General features: G+C 48.8%; 1 protein-coding gene across 1 annotated transcript in view; it reads left to right on the forward strand.

Moving 5' to 3' along the window:
• Positions 1-957: 957 nt before the first annotated feature.
• huwe1 (HECT, UBA and WWE domain containing E3 ubiquitin protein ligase 1) overlaps positions 958-23051 on the forward strand; it is a 316149-nt gene continuing 294055 nt past the window's right edge. Inside the window, exon 1 of the mRNA XM_070869027.1 lies at positions 958-1052. The gene's annotated coding sequence lies outside the window, so the exon portion shown is untranslated. The remainder of the gene's footprint in view (positions 1053-23051) is intronic.

Raw genomic sequence — 23051 nt, forward strand, 5'->3', positions numbered from 1 at the left:
GAGAGCGTGCAGAAACCAAGCGCAGGCAGCGGAAGGAGCGTGCGGCAAACCAGTCCCACCCTCCCCTTCCCTCAACCACTGTCTGTCCCACCCTGTGACAGGGACTGTGGCTCCCGTATTGGGCTGTTCAGCCACCTAAGGACTCACTTTTAGAGTGGAAGCAAGTCTTTCTCGGCTCTGAGGGACTGCCTATGATGATGATATAATATATAAAAGCAAAATACTGCGGTTGCTGGAATCTGGAATAAAATCAGAATATATATATATATATATAAAAAAATCAGTTGCCTCTCCTCCTCCTCGCCAGCAGGGCGGCAGTAGCGGCCCCATTGCCATCAGCGTGTGTGTGTTTATGTATGTGCACTTTCCCCTCCCGGCCGGCAGGGCGGCGGCAGCGGCGAGCTCTCCTGTTGCCCCCGCCCCCCCCTTCAGTGAGTGTATGTGCGCATGCGGGACGGTGTGCATGTGTGTGTGTGTGTGTTTTGCTGGTCCTCCCGACAGGGCGGCGGCAGCAGCGAGCGCCCCTTTCCCCAGGCGCATGCGTGCTTGCGTGGAAACCCACAGCTGTTGCTCCTCCGCACCGACAGGGCGGCGGCAGCGAACACCCCGCTCCCTCGCGCGCATGCGTGCTTGCGAGGAAGTCAGCGCCGTTGTTCGCAACACCTTTTTTTTCCCCCCCCCCCCCGCTGCTGTTGAACGTCCGCGCCGACAGGGCGGCGGCAGCGAGCACTTCCCTTCTTCCTTCCGGCGCATGCGTAGAACCCCCCACCCAATCCATCCCGCACGGGTTGCTGTTAATCCTCCACACCGGCAGGGCGGCGGCAGCGAGCGCTCCCCCCCCGCCCCCCTCCCAGCGCATGCGTAGAACCCCCCCCCTCTCCCCAATCCCGCACGGGTTGCTGTTGATCCTCCGCACCGGCAGGGCGGCGGCAGCGCTGGAGACCGCTGTGGCCGCCCCTCCCCCACCGCACAAACCCCGGGCTGTTAAGAGCCTGAGCGCCCAAGGGCCGCCATCCGGGCACTGCGGCGGGAAGATGGCGGACGGCGTTCAGGTGAGCGAGCGAGAGAGAGAGAGCGTCGGAGAGAAAAAAAATTAAACTTATCCATGGTGGGAGAAAAAAAAAACAGACAATATAGATTAAAATTAAAAATTAACTGTGTAGACGGTGTGCCGGTCAGGGCCGGCGGCGGCGGCGGAACGCGGTGAAGTAAATGACCTCCCTCTTCCCCGGTCCACCATTTTAGTCGGGGAAGCTTCAGGAAGGGGAGGGAGAGAGAGGGGGCCGCGCTGTGGGCCTCCGGCACACCGGGGCTCCTCTCCCCATCCTCCTCCTCCAGCCGTGAGGGAGGGGAAATGGCCGCTGTGTGTGTGTGCTCCTTCCTTCCCTCCCTCCCTCCGCAGTCCCCGGGCCGGCGCCGCGCCGCCATTTTAACTCGCTCTCTCTCTCTCAGAGAGAGTGTGTGTGTCCCCCCCTCTCTGTGTGTGTGTGTGTGAGGGGAGGTAACTGTGTGTGTGGGTGGGGGGTGACACACACCACCCCCCCCCCCCACCCTTCACCCCATCCACAGGGAGAGAAGGGGGCAGCCTCCCCTCCCTCAGGGGAGACTCTCCTCAGGCGGCTCCCTCACTGCACACCATCCCTGCTGCCCTTTTTATTAATTTTAATCGTGAGACAGACCCCCCCCCACACACACACACGATGGGGGAATTGAACCCTCTTCCCCTATTCATTTTATAGAGATTCTTTTAATAGAGAGATACACACTCACACTAAAGTGGGAATTGCATATAGAGATACACACAAGGTGATGGGAATTGCATATAGATTCTTTTAATGGAGAGAGACACACAATAAGGTGGGAATTGCATATAGAGATTCTTTTTAATAGAGATACACACACAAGGTGGTGGGAATTGCATATAGATTCTTTTAATAGCAAGAGAGAGACACACAATAAGGTGGTGGGAATTGCATATAGAGATTCTTTTTAATAGAGATACACACAAGGTGGTGGGAATTGCATATAGATTCTTTTAATAGCGAGAGAGAGAGAGACACAATAAGGTGGGAATTGCATATAGAGATTCTTTTTAATAGAGAGACACACAAGGTGGTGGGAATTGCATATAGAGATTCTTTTTAATAGAGAGACCCACAAGGTGGTGGGAATTGCATATAGATTCTTTTAATAGCGAGAGAGAGAGACACTAAGGTGGGAATTGCATATAGAGATTCATTTTAATAGAGAGACACACAAGGTGGTGGGAATTTCATATAGATTCTTTTAATAGCGAGAGAGAGAGACACTAAGGTGGGAATTGCATATAGAGATTCATTTTAATAGAGATACACATACAAGGTGGTGGGAATTGCATATAGATTCTTTTAAAAGAGAGAGAGAGACACACGCAATAAGGTGGGAATTGCTAATAGATATTTTTTATAGAGAGACGCACACACAAGGTGGTGGGAATTGCATATAGATTCTTTTAATAGAGAGAGAGAGAGACACACAATAAGGTGGGAATTGCATATAGAGATTCTTTTTAATATAGATACACACACAAGGTGGTGGGAATTGCATATAGATTCTTTTAATAGAGAGAGAGAGAGAGACACACAATAAGGTGGGAATTGCATATATTATTTTAATAGAGACACAAGGTGGTGGGAATTGAATCTCTTTCCCCCCCCCTCCCCATCCCCTCTTCCCTTTGAATAGAGATACTCCCATGCTCTTTGAGTGTCTCCCTGTGTGTGTGTGTGTGTGGGGTGGGGGGGTGATGCACACGCCTACACACAGGGAGAGGGCAGCCTCCTGTCCCTCAGGCGAATCGCACACCGGCAGCTCCTTCCCTCCCTCTCCTCCCTGCACACCATCCCTGCTGCCCTTCCTTTATTAATTTAATCCAGCGATGGTTCCTTTTAATCGTGGGACCCACTCATACAAAATGGGAATTTAATTCCCCCTTATTCATTTTATAGGGATTCTTATTTTAATAGAAACTCACTCTCAAGGTGGGAATTGGATATAGAGATTCTTCTTTTAATAGAGGGACACACACAAGGTGGGAATTGAATCTCTTTCTCTCCTCCCCCCCCACACACTTTATTCTCTCTTTGAATAGAGATACACTCACACACACACTCCCACACTCTCATTGAGTGTCTCCCTGTGTGTGTGGTGTGGAGGGTGGGGGGGGCACACATCCACACACACAGGGAGAGGGAGCAGCCTCCCCTCCCTCGGGAGTCGCACACAGGTGGCTTCTTCCCTCCCTCTCCTCACTGCATACCATCCCTGCTGCCCTTTATTAATTTAAATAGAGAGATTCCTGCTCTTAATCGTGAGGCACACACACACGATGGGAATTTAATTCCCCCACCCCAGCCTCTTTATTCATTTGAGAGATTCATCCTCTTGAATAGAGAGACATGTGCACAGAGGGAGGGCACCTCCTTCCCTGGGGAGAGGGAGACAGACAGGTGGCTCCTTCCCTCCTCCCTCCCGCTCCTCCGTACACATTTCTGCTGCCTTCCTTTATTCATTTAATAGAGAGATTCCTCTTAATATGAGACTTGCACACAAGAAGGTGGGAATTGGATTCCTCCACCCCCCTCCCTTCATTTAATACAGATATTCATACTCTTTTATTTGAATAGAGATACACAAACACACGCACACACACGGGGAGGGCATCCTATCCCTCCTCAGTACACACATTCCTGCTACCCTTTATTCATTTAATAAAAGCTTCCTCCTCTTAATAGTGAGAGACAAACACACACTCTATTAAATGAATAAAGAGGAGGAAGGCAAGATTCCTCTTATTTTAATACACACGTGTACGTGCACACACAAGAAGGTGGAAATTGGATTTGCCTCCTTCCTGCTCAATACACATTCTTGCTGCCTTCTGTTCATTTTAATAGAGATTGTTCCTCTTAGTGGAAACGTACACACAAGGTAGGAATTGGATTCTCTCTATCCACACCCCCCCCAACCCTTGCTCCTATTCATTTTCGGGAGATTCTTCCTCTTAATAGACACACACACACACACACACACACACACACACACACCCCTCTTTATTAATTTAATAGGAGGATTCCTCCCCTTATTTTAACAGACACACACACTCTCACACACGGGGAATTGGATTTGCCTTTCTTATCCCCACCCCCTCTCATTTTATTAGAGACACAAGCAGGTGGGGATTGGATTTGTCTCTACCCCTCACCAACCCCCTTTTTATTCATTGAATAGAGATTCCCCCTCTTGAGAGATATACATACACACACACACACACATGCCTTCCCCCACCCTCCTGTTTATTCATTTAATAGAGAGACACACACAAGATGGGAATTGGATCTGCCTCATGCCCCCAACCCCCTCTTTATTCATTAAATAGAGAGATTACTCTTATTTTAATAGACACACACCTCCAATCTAAGATTAATTTCCTTTTAAATATATTCATCTAATCCAGAGTGATGATTTTTTTTATTTGTATAGATTTTAACTGTTTTAGAATCTTTGAAAAAAATTCTCTGTATATACTTTCTCATATATGTAATTATAGAATATATAAATATATGTGTATATTGTGCATTTTATATATTCTAAATGTCGCAGGGTATACCAGGCTTCCAGGTGGTTTAAAAAATGAATAAGCTTGTGATAAATGGGAGATATTTCAATTCCAATTCAACTGCTGAAGACACGAGTTTGATTATTTTTTAAATGGGTTTGTCTTTGCTTCCAAGTGTTTTTCTGTGTCCTATGTGGTCCTGTGTAATGGGACAAATGAACCTTCCCCAGTGCCTCCATATCCTTTTTATAATATGGAGATCAAAACTGTTGGCAGTACTCTACAAGTGTGGTTTAACCAAGGTTAAATACAAGTTTTAACATGACGTCTCAGTTTTTCAGTTATATCCCTCACTCGGCTCGGAGTCAGAAGGTTGTGGGTTCAAGTCCCACTCCAGGAACTTGAGCGTATAAGTCTAGGCTGATGCTCCAGTGTGGTGCTGAGGGAGCGCCACATTGTCGGAGGTGCTGTCTTTCGGATGAAACGTTAAACCGAGACCCCGTCTACCCCCATATAAATGACGCAGGCCAACATCCCCAGCATTGAAGCACTGACCACGCTCGCAATCCGCTCCACTGGGCAGGGCCACATAGTTCGCATGCCAGACGTGAGACTCCCAAAGCAAGCGCTCTACTCGGAACTCGTCCACGGCAAACAAGCCAAAGGTGGGCAGAGGAAACGTTACAGGGACCATCCTCAAAGCCTCCCTGATAAAGTGCAACATCCCCACCGACACCTGGGAGTCCCTGGCCAAAGACCAGTCCGCCCTAAGTGGAGGAAGTGCATCCGGGAGGGCGCTTAGCACCTCGAGTCTCGTCGCCGAGAGCATGCAGAAACCAAGCGCAGGCAGCGGAAGGAGCGTGCGGCAAAAACCAGTACCATCCACCCCTTCCCTCAACCACTGTCTGTCCCGCCTGTGACAGGGACTGTGATTCCCGTATTGGACTGTTCAGCCACCTAAGGACTCATGCTAAGAGTGGAAGCAAGTCTTCCTCGATTCCGAGGGGCTGCCTATGATGATGATATATAATATATATCATTAAAAAAAATCTTTGTTTGCTTTGAGAGCTGCTGTTTTTGCCAGAGTGTTGGTTCTGGAAGGTGACCTTTGCCTCTGGAATAAGCTGATGTTAGATGTGTTGAGGTGTTGAGAGATTTTGCTTTATTTAAAAAAAAATGGTTTTGACCAAGCATTGTGTGTGTTTGTGTACATGACTTTGAAGGCAGAACTCAAATTTAAGTGAGTTAGTAAAGATGTTTGATAATTGTATTATCCTCTGCTGAGATGTAGGAGTTCTCTTCGCTGCTGTTTTTTTTATATATATATATAAATATATTTTCTGTGTTTGTGAGACTGCGATATTGCATGAGTTGGAATTTTATTGGTTATCTTTTGTTGTTGCATACGATTTAAGGCTTGTAGAGAATCTAAAGACTGCTGTATTTGTGGATTTAAAAAAAAATGAATCAGCGAATTGGGTTTTCAAGAGGCTGTCTCAGCATGGCTTCCTCTCTCGACTACACGTGGTTTTGAGTTGCAGATGTTAAGGTGGAAATTGGTTGGGGGCCCTGAATGATTGATTGTGTACCGGTTTTAGACTGTAGTTTTGACCCTAATTGTGGCACAGCCTACCAGGGTAACTAACTTTCTTTTTAAAAAAAAACATTGTGATCTTAAGGAGCGTGTTACTTTGCTGGATTATGTCTCTAGATTAATGGGTGCTGTTTGTGTCAACGACCAATAACAGCATATCCAGTTGTGTAGATTTTACACCACTCTTCTCACCCACTTCCATCCCCACAGCAGTGGGAAGGATGGAGTGTACTGATCTGTGTGGTCCGGAAGAGCATTGGCCTAGCCATGAACCGGCTCCGCTTCAGTTTGGGTGGAGCTGAGTGCGGAAGGCGAGTTTGAGTGGGGTTAAACCTGTCTTCAGGCATGCAATTTTTATGTCTGTCAGCCGTGCCTTTGTTACCTCCAGACTCGACTTCCAGCGAGCTCCTGGCCGGCCTCCCACCCTCCGTTAACTTCAGCTCGTCCAAAACTCTGCTGCCCCGTGCCCTAACTCGCACCGAGTCCTGTTCACCCATCAGCCCCCTGTGCTCGCTGACCTACATTGGCTCTCGGTCCGGCAACGCCTCGACTTCTTTAAAAAAATTCTCATCCTTGTTTTCAAATCCCTCCATGACGACCTCCACCCCCCCTCCTCCCCCCTCCTCCCTATCTCTGTAACCTCCTCCAGCCCCACAACTCTCCGAGATCGCTGCGCTCCTCCAATTCTGGCTTCTTGCATATTCCCCCGATTTTCCATCGCTCCACCATTAGTGGCCGTGTCTTCAGCTGTCTGGGCCCCAAGCTCTGGAACTCCCTCCCTAAACCCCTCTGCCTCTTTCTCTCGCTCCTTAAAACTTATCTCTTCGACTAAGCGTTTGGTCGCCTGCCCTAATATCTCTGGCTTGGTGTCAAATTTTGTCTGTTAACACTTCCGTGAAATGCCATGGGTGCTATATAAATGCAAATTGTTGTCTTAATCACGCTGTTGTACTATTCGCTGTGGGATTGCGGCAAATTATTATTTAAATGGAGAGAGACTACAAGATGCTGCGGTACAGAGGGATCTGGGGGTACTTGTGCATGCAAGTACAACAAGTAATTAGGAAGGCAAATGGAATGTTGGCCTTTATTGCAAGTCCTGCTACAACTGTACAGGGTGTTGGTGAGGCCACACCTGGAGTACTGCATACAGTTTTGGCCTCCTTATTTAAGGAGGGTTATACTTGCATTGGAGGCAGTTCAGAGAAGGTTCACGAGGTTGATTCCTGAGATGAAGGGGTTGTCTTATGAAGATAGTTTGGGCCTGTACTCATTGGAATTCAGAAGAATGAGAGGTGATCTTATCGAAATGTGTAAGATTATGAGGAGGCTTGACTAGGTGGATGCAGAGAGGATGTTTCCCCTCATGGGGGGGGGGGGAGAATCTAGAACTAGGGGGCATAGTTTCAGAATAAGGGGTCGTCCATTTAAGACGGAGATGAGGAATTTCTTCTGGTGAATCTGTGGAATTCTCTGCCCCAGAGAGCTGTGGAGGCTGGGTCACTGAATATATTTAAGGTGGAGATAGATGGATTTTTGAGCGATGAGAGAGTCGAGGGTTATGGGGAGCGGGCGGGGAAGTGGAGCTGAGTCCATGATCGGATCAGCCACGATCGTATTAAATGACGGGGCAGGCTCGAAGGGCCGTATGGCCTACTCCTGCTCCTATTTCTTATGTTATTAAGTGGAGTTGAGGTCAAGATCAGATCAGCCGTGATATTGAATAGCGGAGCAGGTTCGAGGGGCCAATTTGGCCGACGACTCCTATTTTATGTTTATTCAGCCCCAAAATAGGCTTTGTGCTGATGGGGTCCTTTTGTGCATCATCTCAAAAATAATTCTGTCCAGGTGTGGTGGAGTTCGGTCGGGGTTAGGGGTGGGGTTGGGGGGTTTGTCAGCCGGACCAGATACACTTCTGAACTGATGCTTTGGGAGAGTTCGTGAAGCTGCCACTGTCCCTTGTTGGTGAAAGACTGCGTCCGATGATGCGTAGAGGTGGGGTTTACAAAATACAATGTACATGCACTCCGAGCACCTCTTCAAAAGGGTACGCGACCTAATTGCAGGTTAGTGACTTCTTTTACACTGGTTAAAGCTAGGGTTGCAGCTTAGTGATGGGGAGAGGAAGTATGGAGGATTTGTGTTGTACATGTTCACTAACCTAGCGATGCACATCACTGATCTAGATGCTGCATGTTATGGTAACCTTAGCTGACCCCCCAATTAGTATTTTTCTCTCTCCAATTCTCTCGTGGTACTGTACTGGACATTTCAGGAACAAGGCTGTCAGTTGTGATGTTTGGTGTTGGCTCTCTTGTGCCATGGAATTACTTTGGCGCTTATAAATATTTCCCTGTGAACGTCGCTTAAATTCATTAATTTTTCTGTGTCCCAAGTCGGGTTCTACCCTTCTCGTGTTATCAAAATTCCATGGACGCCCTTGGGGAAAGAAATGGGTTTGTGAGGGGTGGGGATGGGAGTACATTTCAAGGTTGCAATAAGCAACCATCAAGCCATGGCCCCTCAGCACACAAGGATATCTTTCCGCCCACTTTACCACGCCTCCAGGCCTCGCTCGCCCTCCGACAAATCTGCAGTGCACTGCAAGGTGATCTCGGGTTGGAAAAACGGAGATGGGTTGTCCAACAGAATCACATTGTTCCCTGAGCGAGGGGCCCAGGGGCAGTACAGGACCAGCCCACGCTGCGATATGTGTGTGCACTAGGTCCGTGCAGTAGGAGCTGGTCTCCCGTCGTCTCGGTTAACCCTTGACACTGGACCAAGACCTAGCTCTGTCAAGCCCGTGTGGTGGCTGGTGTGCAATGGTCACCCCACGTTTTAAAAAAAAAAAAAAAAAAAATCCACACACAGGCAGCTTCCATCCTTCAGGACGTAGTTCGGGATCCGGAATATCATTGAAACACTTGTGAACTCATCTGTTTTTCGGCGTGGAAGCAAGTCATCCTCGTTTTGAGGGACTACCTATGGTAGATGATCCCTTGCACCTTCACCTTGGCTTCTACAGTGTAATTTTGTGTGGGTTTTTTCCCCCCTCGGGCCCCAGGCTGGCTTGACCGAGTGAGATGAGGCGCCCCCCCCCCCCCCCCCCCCCCAGTCTTCGATTTCCCACCGAAGCTCCAACTCGTTGTCCTCCTCCATCGGCCGCTCTTAATTGCTTGGCATAGCGGCCACAGGCAGCGCACGCATCTGCCGCCACCGAAGGCCCAGCGAGCCCAGGCCCATCTGCTAACCTCCCCGCAGGGCGCCACCTGCAGGCGGCAGCGGGGAGGCGGGGGCCACCCATCGACACCTGCTCCCGTGTTGCGGGCTCCCGGCTGAGAACCCTTGTCCTAAAGAAATGTTGAAAATGACCTTCAGGAGCACTGGGGATTGGAGCCCCGCAACCCTGGCATCCTTGATTGATTTGGAGCTGCACTGTGCAAGCTTGTTGGCTGATCATGTCGAATTCAACTGCACAGAAGGAGGCCCCTCGAGCCTGTGCCGGTTCTTTGGACAGCTCTTTCAATCAGTCCCAACCCCCACCCCTCCGTGCTCTTTCCCCACAGTCCTGAAAATCTTCCATTGGCAGGTACTATTGAATCTGCTTGCTCTGCCCTGTCAGGCAGCATGTTCTAGATCATGACTCACTACGTTAAAAAAATTCTCCTTCTCCCCTTCTGGTTCTTCTGGCAATTATCTTCGATCTGTGTCCTCTGGTTACTGACCCTCCTGCCACTGGAAACCGTTTCTCCTTATTTACTCTATCAAACCCCCTCATACTTTTGAACACCTCTTAAATCTCCCCTTAACCTTCTCTGCTCCAAGGAGAACAACCCCAGCTTCTCCAGTCTCTCCATGTAACTGAAGGCCCTCATCCCTGGTAGCACTGTAGTAAATCCTCTCTGCACCCTCTCCAAGGCCTTGCTGTCCCATCTAAAGAGCGGTGCCCAGAATTGGACACAATACTCCAGTTGAGACCTAATCAGTGTTTTATAATGGTTCAGCGTAACTTCCTTGCTATTGCATCTGAAGAATGAGAGGGGATCTCATAGAAACATATGCAATTCTGACGGGATTGGACAGGTTAGATGCAGGAAGAATGTTCCCAATTGTTGGGGAAGTCCAGAACCAGGGGTCACAGTCTAAGGATAAGGGGTAAGCCATCTAGGAACAAGATGAGGAGAAACTTCTTCACTTGGAGAATTGTGAACCTGTGGAATTCTCTATCACAGAAAGTTGTTGAGGCCAGTTCGTTAGATATATTCAAAAGGGAGTTAGATGTGGCCCTTATGGCTAAAGGATCAAGGGGTATGGAGAGAAAGCAGGAATGGGGTACTGAAGTTATATGATCAGCCATGATCATATTGAATGGTGGTGCAGGCTCGAAGGGCCGAATGGCCTATTTTCTATGTTTCTAAGTAACATCTGCAGAGTCGGTCAGGAATGGGGTGGACTGTTTGTCACAGCAGTTGAGTGGTTCCTGACAGTTTAGTTGGTAAGTGCATTGTTTACTAAGTGCATTAGAGGGAGCAGCGTGCGGTAGCCTGGTCCGGCCCGGAAATCGGCGTGGTCCCGGCCTGCAAGACCATCAGCTGGCCGGGGCCATCAGAGGCAACAGCGTGTGGCGGTGGCATATCACTGCAGGAGGGTGACGGCTGCGAAGCCAGGTCGCTTATTGCAGTGCAGGCAGGCACAGCAGGAGGGGCGAAGAAGCGGCGAGGGTTTGTACAAGGAAGTGACCGAGGCCCAAGAGAGGAGTGAGTCTGAGGCCCAGAAGAGGCGAGGGCCCAGGGACAGCACAGGCCAGCCCACACTGATGTGTGCGCACTAGGTCCGTGCAGCAGAGCTGGTCTCCAATCGTCTTGGGTAATGCTTTTGCCATTGGATCAAGCCCGTGTGGTTGCTGGTGTGAAACGGCCACCCCACGTTTATAAAAAAAAAACAAAATCCATGCACAGGCATCTTCCACCCTTCAAGATGTAGTTCGGGACCTGGAATATTCGGTCCTTCATTGAAACACCTGTGAACTTTTTGACGTGGAAGCAAGTCATCCTCGCTTTGAGGGACTGCCTATAATGTTTACTGTGGATTCAGGAGGGTCTTGGGTGGTAGGATGGTAATAGGCTAGCACCTCTGGGCCATGGAAGGAAAAAACGGCCAGCGTTCCCACTCCTGGCTCCTGTAAACGGCATGTGGGCAAATATGGGCTTGGCTGTGATGGCCTGACCCTCCCCCCTCCAGTGATCGAATCACTTTTTGGTGTGCAAATGAAGAATGGCCACTTGGATGAGTCATTGGCAGGTGACCCCTGAAACTGTAACCGTATCCAAGCAGGAGGTGAGGAAATTTGCATGATGAAACAGTACAGCACTGAGGGCACATTTTGGAAAGAACTGATGGGTAGATGCCTCCCGCGTTGTGCCGTTGGAACAAGATTTCACCTCGGCGATCTCCTAAGCGTGTTGATTAGGGCTCACAGCACTGTTAATGCCGAAACTGATTGACCAGTTTTGAATCCTGTCTCACTTACTGAAGCCTTGGCAAGATGCACAGGGTGTACAGTGGGCCTGTAGCCTCGTAAAACGCAGTTTTGGTTTCCATATTTACGAAGGGATATGTTTGCTTTGGAGGCAGTTCGGAGAAGGTTCACTCGGTTGATTCTGGGGATGAGGGGGTTGACTTATGAGGAACGGTTGAGCCTCAACTCATTGGAATTCAGAAGAATGAGAGATGATCTTATCGAAACGTATAAGATTATGAGAGGGCTTGACAAGGTGGATGCAGAGAGGATGTTTCCACTGATGGGGGAGACTACAACTAGGGGGCATGGTCTTAGGATAAGGGGCCACCCATTTAAAACTGAGATGAGGAGGAATTTCTTCTGAGGGTTGTAAATCTCTGGAATTCGCTGCCTCAGAGAGCTGTGGAAGCCGGGACATTGAATAAATTTAAGACAAATAGACAGTTTCTTAACCGATGAGGGGTTATGGGGAGTGGGCAGGGAACTGGAGCTGAGTCCATGATCAGATCAGCCATGATATTGAATGGCGGAGCAGGCTCGAGGGGCCGTATGGCCTATTCCTGCTCCTATTTCTTACGTTCTTGTGTTATGTAATACTGTGGAAACTTATCCCAGCAACTTGTACTTGCGTAAAAGTTTTTGAAATTGCTAACTACATGGACGCATTTGGAGCAAGAACGTATTCCGTTGTGGTGTGTTGCTTCTGGCTCTCTTCTCCCCCTTCATATCCCCCCACCCCCTAACCTTGCACACCAATGGGGACACGTGCACATGTATGTGTGATTGCAGTAGCGCTGGTTTGAAGGGGTACAGAGTGGACCGTGTGCTTCTTTCCCCAACCCCGGCCCCAGACTCAAGTCCCTGGTGCATCTCGTGGCTAGTTTTTAGAACGGTGTGGGAGCAGCCTGGCTGCTTGGGTAGGGCAGCAGTTGGACACGAGGGTGAGGTGTCTTTTCCCCCCCCCCCCACCACCACACGAAATGAAAGTGCGTTTGGTGAGCTGGACAGGCAGCTGTGCAGTGAGGGTGCCGTTTACACCGTCTGTTTATTCCATGGACGTGACCTAGCGTTTTGAGCTTTGTTTGTGGGACGTGTGCTGCAGTTGCGTCAGTTATGTTGTGTCTAAGGTTGGAGACACCCAGGGGACATGTTTATAAGTTGCACGAGGCTAGATGTTGGGTGGTTCTTTCAGAGAATAAAAGATGAGGCAACAGAGAGGGTTGATGAGGGCAATTAGGTTGACTTGGTGTACATGGACTTCCAAAAGGCTTTTGATAAAGTGTCACATAATAGGCTTGCCGGCAAAGTTGGAGCCCGTGGAGTAAAAGGGTCAGAGGCAGCATGGATCCGAAATTGGCCAAGTGGCAGGAAACAGTAGTGGTGAACGGTTGTTTATCGGATTGGAGGAAGGTTTACAGTGGTGTTCCCCAGGGGTCGGTCCTGGGACCACTGCTTTTCTTGATATATATTAATGTCTTGGACTTGTGAAATTGTGCCCTGTACTCCCGAGTTGCAGATGACACAAAACTTGTAACTGTAGTGAACAGTGTGGAGGGGGGGGGCAGTGATAGATTTCAAGCAGATACAGGCAGGCTGGTGAAGTGGGCAGACACGTGGCAGATTAAATTTAACGCAGAAAATTATGAAGTGATACATTTTGGTAGGAAGAACGAGAGAGGAAATATAAACTAAAGGGTACAATCCTAAAGCGGGTGCATGAACAGAGAGACCTGGGGGTATATGTACACAGATCGTTGAAGGTGGTGGCAGGGCAGGTTGAGAAAGCGGTTAAAGCTTACAGGATCCTGGGCTTCATAAACGGAGGCATAAAGTACAGAAGCAAGGAAGTTATGATGAACCTTTTATAAAACACTGAATCGGCCTCAACGGGAGTGTTGTGTCCAATTCTGGGCACCGCACTTTAGGAAGGATGTGAAGGCTTTAGAGAGGGTGCAGAAAATAAATGGAGTGATCCCAGGGATAAGGAACTTCAGTGACGTGGAGAGACTGGAGAAGCTGGGATTGTTCTCCTTGGGGCAGAGAAGATTGAGAGGAAATTTGATCGAGGTGTTCAAAATTATGGGGGGGGTTTAGAGAAAGTGTTCCCATTGGCGGAAGGGTCGAGAACCAGCGGACACAGATTCGAGGTGATTGGCAGAAGAACCAACGGTGACGTGAGGAAAAACTTGTTTTACGCAGCGAGTGGTTAGGATCGGGAACACGCTGCCTGAGGGTGGTGGAGGCAGACTCAATCGTGGCTTTCAAAGGGGAATTGGATAAGTACCTGAAGGAAAAAAACTTGCAGTGCTACTGGGAAAGGGCAGGGGAGTGGGAGGAGCTGAGATGCTCTTGCAGAGAACCGGCACGGGCTGAATGGCTGTGCTGTGACCATTCTATGCTTCTATACAAGAAGCACTGCAGCAACTCGCCAAGGCTTCTTCGGCAGTACCTCCCAAACCCACGACCTCTACCACCTATAAGGGCAGCAGGCGCATGGGAGCGCCATCACCTGCAAGCTGCACACTATCCTGACTTGGAAATAAACCGGCTGTTCCTTCATCGTCGCTGGGTCAAAACCCTGGGGACTGTGGGAGCACCTTCACTATGGACTGCAGCGGTTCAAGAAGGCGGCTCACCACCACCTTCTTGAGGGCAATTAAGGATGGGCAATAAATGCCGACCTTGCCAGCGATGCCCACGGCCCTAGAATGAATATTAAAATAAAACTGAGAATATATAAATGTATGAACACTATCTAGTCCCATCATTATTTTATAGACCTGAATCAAGTGAGTGCTTGCCTCGCTGACGTATATAGAAACATAGAAAATAGGTGCAGGAGTAGGCCATTCGGCCCTTTGAGCCTGCACCGCCATTCAATGAGTTCATGGCTGAACATGCAACCTCAGTACCCCATTCCTGCTTTCTCGCCATACCCCTTGATCCCCCTAGTAGTAAGGACTACATCTAACTCCCTCCTGAATACATCGAGTGAACTGGCCTCAACAACTCTCCGTGGCAGAGAATCCCACAGGCCCACCACTCCCTGGGTGAAGAAGCCTCTCCTCATCTCGGTCCCAAATGCCCCCCCCCCCCCCCCCCCCCCCCATCCTTAGACTGTGACCCCGGCTCTGGACCTCCCCAACATTAATAAGAACATAAGAATTAGGAGTAGGCCATCTAGCCCCTCGAGCCTGCTCTGCCACCCAACAAGATCACGGCTGATCTGGCCGTGGACTCAGCTCCACTTACCTGCCCGCTCCCCATAACCCTTAATTCCCTTATTGGTTAAAAATCTATCTATCTGTGATTTTGAATATTTTCAATGAGCTAGCCTCAACTGCTTCCTTGGGCAGAGAATTCCACAGATTCACAACCCTCTGGGAGAAGAAATTCCTTCTCAACTCGGTTTTAAATTGGCTCCCCCGTACTTTGAGGCTGTGCCCCCTAGTTCTAGTCTCCCCGACCAGTGGAAACAACCTCTCTGCCTCTATCCTGTCTCTCCCCTTCATTATTTTAAATGTTTCTATAAGATCACCCCTCATCCTTCTGAACTCCAACGAGTAAAGACCCAGTCTACTCAATCTATCATCATAAGGTAACCCCCTCATCTCCGGAGTCAGCCTAGTGAATCGTCTCTGTACCCCTTCCAAAGCTAGTATATCCTTCCTTAAGAAAGGTGACCAAAACTGCACGCAGTACTCCAGGTGCGGCCTCACCAATACCCTGTACAGTTGCAGCAGGACCTCCCTGCTTTTGTACTCCATCCCTCTCGCAATGAAGGCCAACATTCCATTCGCCTTCCTGATTACCTGCTGCACCTGCAAACCCAGGTCCCTCTGCACATATAGACACAGCTTTTTGGGCCTACGTGGGTAGCTGAGGTTTTTAAGCCTGGGGATCAATTGTATGTATACACAGCGTTGGTCTTGCCCAACATGGCATGACACTGAACTTGTCTCAGTTTAGTACCGTTTTCCCCCAACACTGAGATTAGCTTACTCTCTCCCACTGTCCCAACACTTGCACAAATCTTTGTACCATCAGAAAACTTGTGGATCATTCGCCCCCAACCCCTGAATCGAAGTCATTGATAAAGATAGTAAAAAAAAAACAAAGGCCTCACGCCGATTGCTGTGGGACACCACTGACGACCTCTGACTCCACGCCGACCCGGAACCATTGATGCCTACCTACGGGTATGTAGCCAATGGCAACCTCCAGCCGCAGCTAGCTTGTAATTGGCCTCAGGAAGTGAGCACATCCGGACGTAGTGCTTTTTAAAAATAATTTTGTTCCTGGGATGTGGGTGCCGCTGGCAAGGCTGGCATTTATTGCCCTCAAGTCGTGGTGAGCCGCTGCCTTGAATCGCTGCAGTCTGTGTGGTGAAGATGCTCCCACAATGCTGCTGGGGAGGGAGTTCCAGGATTTTGATCCAGCGACGATGAAGGAACGACCGATATATTTCCAAGTCCGGATGGTCTGTGACTCGGAGGGGAACGTGGAGGTGATAGTGTTCCCATGCGCCTGCTGCCCTTGTCCTTCTAGGCGGTTGAAGTCGCGGGTTTCGGAGATACTACTGAAGAAGCTTTGGCGAGTTGCTGCAGTGCATCTTGTAGACGGTGCACACTGCAGCCACGGTGCGCCGGTGGTGGAGGGAGTGAGTGTTGAAGGTGGTGGGTCGCGTGGCCCATCAAGCAGGCTGCTTTGTCCTGGATGGTGTCGAACGTCTCGAGTGTTGTTGGAGCTGCAACTCATCCAGGCAAATGGAGCTGCAACTCATCCATCACACTCCTGACTTGTGCCTTGTAGATGGTGACGAGGCTTTGGGGAGTCGGGAGGTGAGACACTTGCCGCAGAATACCCAGCCTCTGACCTCTTGTAGCCACAGTATTTATGTGGCTGTTCAGTAAGTTTCTGATTCCAGGAATACCCATTGAGTGACTTTAAAGGTGAAGCCTGGTAATAGCCAGGTTAACTATTTGCCTGTGAGATTCTGATTCAACATACCAGGCTGTGGAACAGAATGTAGGACTGCCCTGTGAACTCCCTCATGTGGGGAGTTCTGAGGTGAAGCGCCCTGCCTGCTGCTCCGGGCGGGATGAAACAAAAGCACTAGTAACAGCCGTGCCTTTGCACATCAGCCGGATGAATTCTAAATCGCTCTAGATTTAAACGCTGCTTGTGAAAGTTGGTTTGGAGTAAGTTACGTGACCATAATCTAATTTGAGTTGTACACCTCTGGGCTTTGCATTTCTGGTTATTGTGGCCTCTTTGACTCCAGGCATGCACTACTGCCTATTGCACCTTGTGTAATGGCACAGCAGCAGTAACCAAGCACCTCTCAGTAGTGTGAACAGCTGTGGGTAATGTCCGAGCAGCAGCGTGTGCCTAAAGACGAGTTGAGATCTGCTTGTGTCGCAGCAAAGTGCCAATTTGTGGTAATGGAGAATGTTGGGATAGAGCTTGTAACTGCTCCACTGTTTTCCCCGCTGATCTTGGCCTCCACAAACTCCCAAAATACCAACCACATCCTGGTCTAAATCCTGTCATCCCGTCCTTGCTGATATCCACGTTCGCCTGTTCCCAAAAGACTTAATTTAAAAAAAAATCTTACGTCTCACTTACAAATTCCATTTGGTCACTATCTACGTTCGAGCAGTGACTACACTTAGTCCTTCACTGGCTGTGGGATGTCCTGAGGTGGTGAAAGCTGCAACAGAAATGCAAGTCTTTTCTTAGAATCATAGAAATTTACGGCACAGTAGGAGGCCATTCGGCCCATTGTGTCTGCCGGTTCTTTTTCTACCCTGCTTTTGCAAAGTTCCCTGTTACAGAACGTGTCTTCCAACTCTTACCGTCCCCCTCCTATCTCCTCAGTCATCCCAACTGGCACTGTTTCTTTTCCTAATCTTTTTTCCCTCCTTGCCCATATATCTCCTCCTCTTCCCTTTTAGTCAGTGTGGAAGCCCATCATCATGCCTTGAAACTCCGAACCGAGCTACGGAGAAATCCACTCTGGTTTAAAAAAAAAAATATAAATCCTTTTGCCTGATGAGGGTAGGGGATTTCCCTTATATATCCAATGGTATCGATCAATAATTTACACTTCAATGTAGGGGGCGTGAATAAGAAGTTTGCAGGTGATACAAAAGTTGGCCGTGTGGTGGATGGTGAGGAAGAGAGCTGTAGACTGCAGGAAGATATCAGTGGACTGACCAGGCGGGCAGAAAAGTGGCAAATGGAATTCAATCTGAAGTGAGGTAATTCATTTGGGGAGGGCTAACAAGGAAAGGGAATACACATTAAATGGTAGGACACTGAAGTGTGGAGGAACAAAGGGACCTTGGAGTGCATGTCCACAGATCCCCGAAGGTAGCAGGCCAGGTAGATAAGGTGGTTGAGAAGGCATTACAACTGACTACACTTCAAAAGTACTTCATTGGCTGTAAAGTGCTTTAGGACTGCCGGTGGTCGGAAGGTTGCTTTATAAATGCAGTTCTTTATTAGCCGAGGCATACGACACAAGAACAGGGAGATTATGCTTGAACTGTATAAAATACTAGTTAGGCCACAGCTGGAGTATTGTGTGCAGTTCTGGTCACCACATTACAGGAAAGATGTGATTGCACAGAAGAGGGTGCAGAGGAGATTTACCTGGATGTTACCAGGACTGGAGAGTTTTAGCGATGAGGAAAGATTGGATAGGCTGGGTGGGGTTGTTTTCCTTGGAATAAAGGAGGCTGAGGGGAGATTTAATTGAGATGTATAAAATTGAGGAGCCTGGATAGAGTGGATAGGAAGAACCTATTTCCCTTAGCAGAGAGGTCAACAACCAGGGGGCATAGATTTAAAGTCTTTGGTAGAAGGATTAGAGGGGAGTTGAGAACTTTTTTCACCCAGGGTGGTGGTGGTCTGGAACTCACTGCCTGAAAGGGTGGCAGAGGCAGAAACCCTCACCACATTTAAAAAGTACTTGGATGTGCACTCAACGGCCGTAACCTACAGGGCTACGGACCGAGAGTTGTAAAGTGAGATTAGGCCGGGATGGCTCTTTGTCGGCCGGCACGGACACGATGGGCCAAATGGCCTCCTGTGCTGTAAATTTCTATGATGACTCTGCTGTATGCTGTCTGTGTTGAATCTCCACAATTGTGCACGCACTGTTTGTGTGCGAGTTAACATTTGTGATTACATTAGAAAAAGTGAACGGCAGAAATCCTCACCCATGGATTGTGCATTCCTGTCCTGGGAGCTAAATCAGGTTGGCAAGAGCCAAGATTCAATAATCCCCATTTCCCCCCCCCCACAATGCGTGTGCAGGGAAATGCTGGAATTCACAGGCTAAAGCTGCCTGTGCAGTTACCAGGAGCTGAGTGGGCAGAATCCCAGCCTGAATTGACTGGACTTCACCCCTCGGTCCAATGAGCTGGGTCTCTTGGTCAGTCAGCTGTGATCTGGAGCGATGCAGACATGCCTGACTTGAGTAACCGATTAGACTCTGCCACAGATGGTCGATTGGGTTTCAGTCTTTGCTCGGGCGCCAACTTGGTGACCCCACTTGTATTCTTTTCTCTCTCTTTCCTTCCACCTCCTCCCCAGGAAAATTGTTGCTAGTTTGCGAGGGAGCACGGCGTGGTTTCCTCGTTGTGTGGAAGCTTTTCAGGAATGCAATGGGAAGCCTCAAAACCCAGCACAAAATGGATAGCCACCATCTTCCTGATCCATGAATATGCGCCACACTCCTCTCAGTGGTGGTTCCACCAGTTGGCGGGGTGGATTTTCAGCACCTCCCAAACCTGTGACCTCTACCGCCTAGAAGGACAAGGGCAGCAGGCGCGCGGGTACACCACCCCCTCCGAGTCTCACACCATCCTGACTTGGAAATACATCGGCTGTTCCTTCATGGTGGATGCAGAAACCCTCACCACTTTTAAGAGATGGTTGGATGGGCACTAAAAGTGCAGTAACCTGCAGGGTTACGGACCTAGAGCTGTTAATTGGGATTAGACTGGGTGACCTTTTGTTGGTCGGCACAGATATAATAAGTACTGCAGGGAATAGAATTCGGTCAGGGTGATCTCCTGGACTAGTGTCGATCGCCTTGATGGATTGGAGAGGAATTTTCCCAGATTTTTTTTTTCTCCCTAAATTGGCCAGGGTTTTTAATCTGGTTTTTGCCTCTCCCAGGCTATCACATGGCTCCAGTTGGGGTGGAGTGTAGAATGTTTCAGTATAAGGGGTGCAATGGTGTGGGTTGGACTGGGTGTTCTTTGCCTTTTAAAAAAGGAGGGAGAGAGAAAACAGGGAATTATAGACCGGTCAGCCTAACATCGGTAGTGGGTAAAATGATGGAATCAATTATTAAGGATGTCATAGCAGTGCATTTGGAAAGAGGTGACATGATAGGTCCAAGTCAGCATGGATTTGTGAAAGGGAAATCATGCTTGACAAATCTTCTGGAATTTTTTGAGGATGTTTCCAGTAGAGTGGATAAGGGTGAACCAGTTGATGTGGTATATTTGGACTTTCAGAAGGCGTTCGACAAGGTCCCACACAAGAGATTGATGTGCAAAGTTAGAGCACATGGGATTGGGGGTAGTGTACTGACATGGATTGAGAACTGGTTGTCAGACAGGAAGCAAAGAGTAGGAGTAAACGGGTACTTTTCAGAATGGCAGGCAGTGACTAGTGGGGTACCGCAAGGTTCTGTGCTGGGGCCCCAGCTGTTTACACTGTACATTAATGATTTAGATGAGGGGATTAAATGTAGTATCTCCAAATTTGCGGATGACACTAAGTTGGGTGGCAGTGTGAGCTGCGAGGAGGATGCTGTGAGGCTGCAGAGCGACTTGGATAGGTTAGGTAAGTGGGCAAATGCATGGCAGATGAAGTATAATGTGGATAAATGTGAGGTTATCCACTTTGGTGGTAAAAACAGAGAGACAGACTATTATCTGAATGGTGACAGATTAGGAAAAGGGGAGGTGCAAAGAGACCTGGGTGTCATGGTACATCAGTCATTGAAGGTTGGCATGCAGGTGCAGCAGGCGGTTAAGAAAGCAAATGGCATGTTGGCCTTCATAGCAAGGGGATTTGAGTACAGGGGCAGGGAGGTGTTGCTACAGTTGTACAGGGCATTGGTGAGGCCACACCTGGAGTATTGTGTACAGTTTTGGTCTCCTAACTTGAGGAAGGACATTCTTGCTATTGAGGGAGTGCAGCGAAGGTTCACCAGACTGATTCCCGGGATGGCGGGACTGACCTATCAAGAAAGACTGGATCAACTGGGCTTGTATTCACTGGAGTTCAGAAGAATGAGAGGGGACCTCATAGAAACATATAAAATTCTGACGGGGTTAGACAGGTTAGATGCAGGAAGAATGTTCCCGATGTTGGGGAAGTCCAGAACCAGGGGTCACAGTCTAAGGATAAGGGGTAAGCCATTTAGGACCGAGATGCGGAGGAACTTCTTCACCCAGAGAGTGGTGAACCTGTGGAATTCTCTACCACAGAAAGTTGTTGAGGCCAATTCACTAAATATATTCAAAAAGGAGTTAGATGAGGTCCTTACTGCTAGGGGGATCAAGGGGTATGGCGAGAAAGCAGGAATGGGGTACTGAAGTTGAATGTTCAGCCATGAACTCATTGAATGGCGGTGCAGGCTAGAAGGGCCGAATGGCCTACTCCTGCACCTATTTTCTATGTTTCTATGTTTCTGCCATTGTTCATGGGTTTGTATCGGCCGGCGTGGACACGATGGGCCGAAATGGCCTCCTTCTGCGCTGTAACTTTCTATGTTTCATCGTCGCTGGGTCAAAATCCTGGAACTCCCACCCTAACGGTGGCTCACCACCACCTTCTCGAGGGACAATTGGGGATGGGCAATAAATGCCGCCCGTCAGCGACGCGCACCCAGATCAGATGGGGGGGGGGGGAAGAAAAACACTAATGCAGTAGCCACTTCCTGTTGTACATTTGGATCCTGGTGGCTGTCACTGGCCCTGGACTGTTTGAGAACAGGCGAAGGGCAACTTGGTCAGTCTTGTCTGTCTGAAATGACTGCAAAGCCCATCGATGGTTACGTTTGTGGCAAGTTGGAAATCTCCAAACTGCTCTCCTCCTTTTTGTGGGTCAGAGCTCTTTGGGTATGCAACGGAAAAGCTTCCTTTGGCCCTTGAGCGATCCAGCACCAAGCTGTGAAGTGGATGCGTGAACAAAAGATTCAGCATGTCAAAAAAAAGACTTTCATCTCTACAGCACCTTTTCACCACCTCCATGATGTCCCAAGGCGCCTCACAGCCAATGAAGTGCTTATTTTGAAGTGTGGTCCCTGTTGTAATGTAGGAGATGTACAGCAAACTCCCACAAATAGCAATGTGATAATGACCAGAACATCTGTTTGTGATGTTGGTTGAGGATAAATATTGGCCAAGACACCTCCCCTGCTCCTCTCTGAAATGGTGCCATGGGATCTTTTTATGTTCACCTGAAAGGGTTTAACATCTCATCTGAACGAGGCCCCTCCGACAATGCGGCACCCCCTCAGTACCGCACTGGGAGTGTTGGCCTAGATTTTTGTGCTCAAATCTCTGGAGCGGGACTTGAACCCGCAGTCTTCTTGACTGAGTCGAGAGTGCTAAAACACTGAACGTTAGTTATTTATCCCCGAAGTTGAATCATTTGAGAACCAGTTTCTCAGCATTGCTCTCTGCCGATGTTGAGTGTTGACACGTGTTTTTTTTTTAGTTTTGGTTTATTCTGATAAACAGCCGGTTTCAGTCAACATTCTTTGTTACCTTTCGGGGACCTGAATATTTAACATGATATTGTGGTTGGTGGAATGTTTGTTTTGACCTGGTCCAAAGTTTTGTTCATTTTCCACTGAACACGTAAGCTTTCCAAACGTTCTGCATTATACAATGTTCAGAATTGTGTACGATAAGGTATTTGTTTTGTTCTGTTCAAGAGCTTTGTCAATTTGTGGGCAGTGGCCTGTTAACACATACAGTGTGTACGGAGGCCTGTTTTATGAGCTCAGTCTGTAAAACCTGTTGAGAGCAGACATAAGGCAGAGAAATGAGTGTTGAGGAGTGACGGCAGTTGTGGGGGGTGGAACCAACTTGTAAACTTGCCTTTTGTAAAGTGTAAATGCGTGTTCTCTGGTGTTTCTATGAGGGACCTGACGTCCAGGTCCCGGATGTCATTTTGAAGGGTGGAAGATGCCTGTGCGTGAATTCTTTTAACGTGGGGTGACCGTTGCACATCAGCCACCACACGGACTTAACAGAGCTCGGTCTTGGTCCAGTGGCAAGGGTTAACCAGGATAACTGGAGACC

The sequence above is a fragment of the Pristiophorus japonicus genome, chromosome 32, assembly GCF_044704955.1.
Source record: "Pristiophorus japonicus isolate sPriJap1 chromosome 32, sPriJap1.hap1, whole genome shotgun sequence".
Lineage (NCBI taxonomy): Eukaryota > Metazoa > Chordata > Chondrichthyes > Pristiophoridae > Pristiophorus > Pristiophorus japonicus.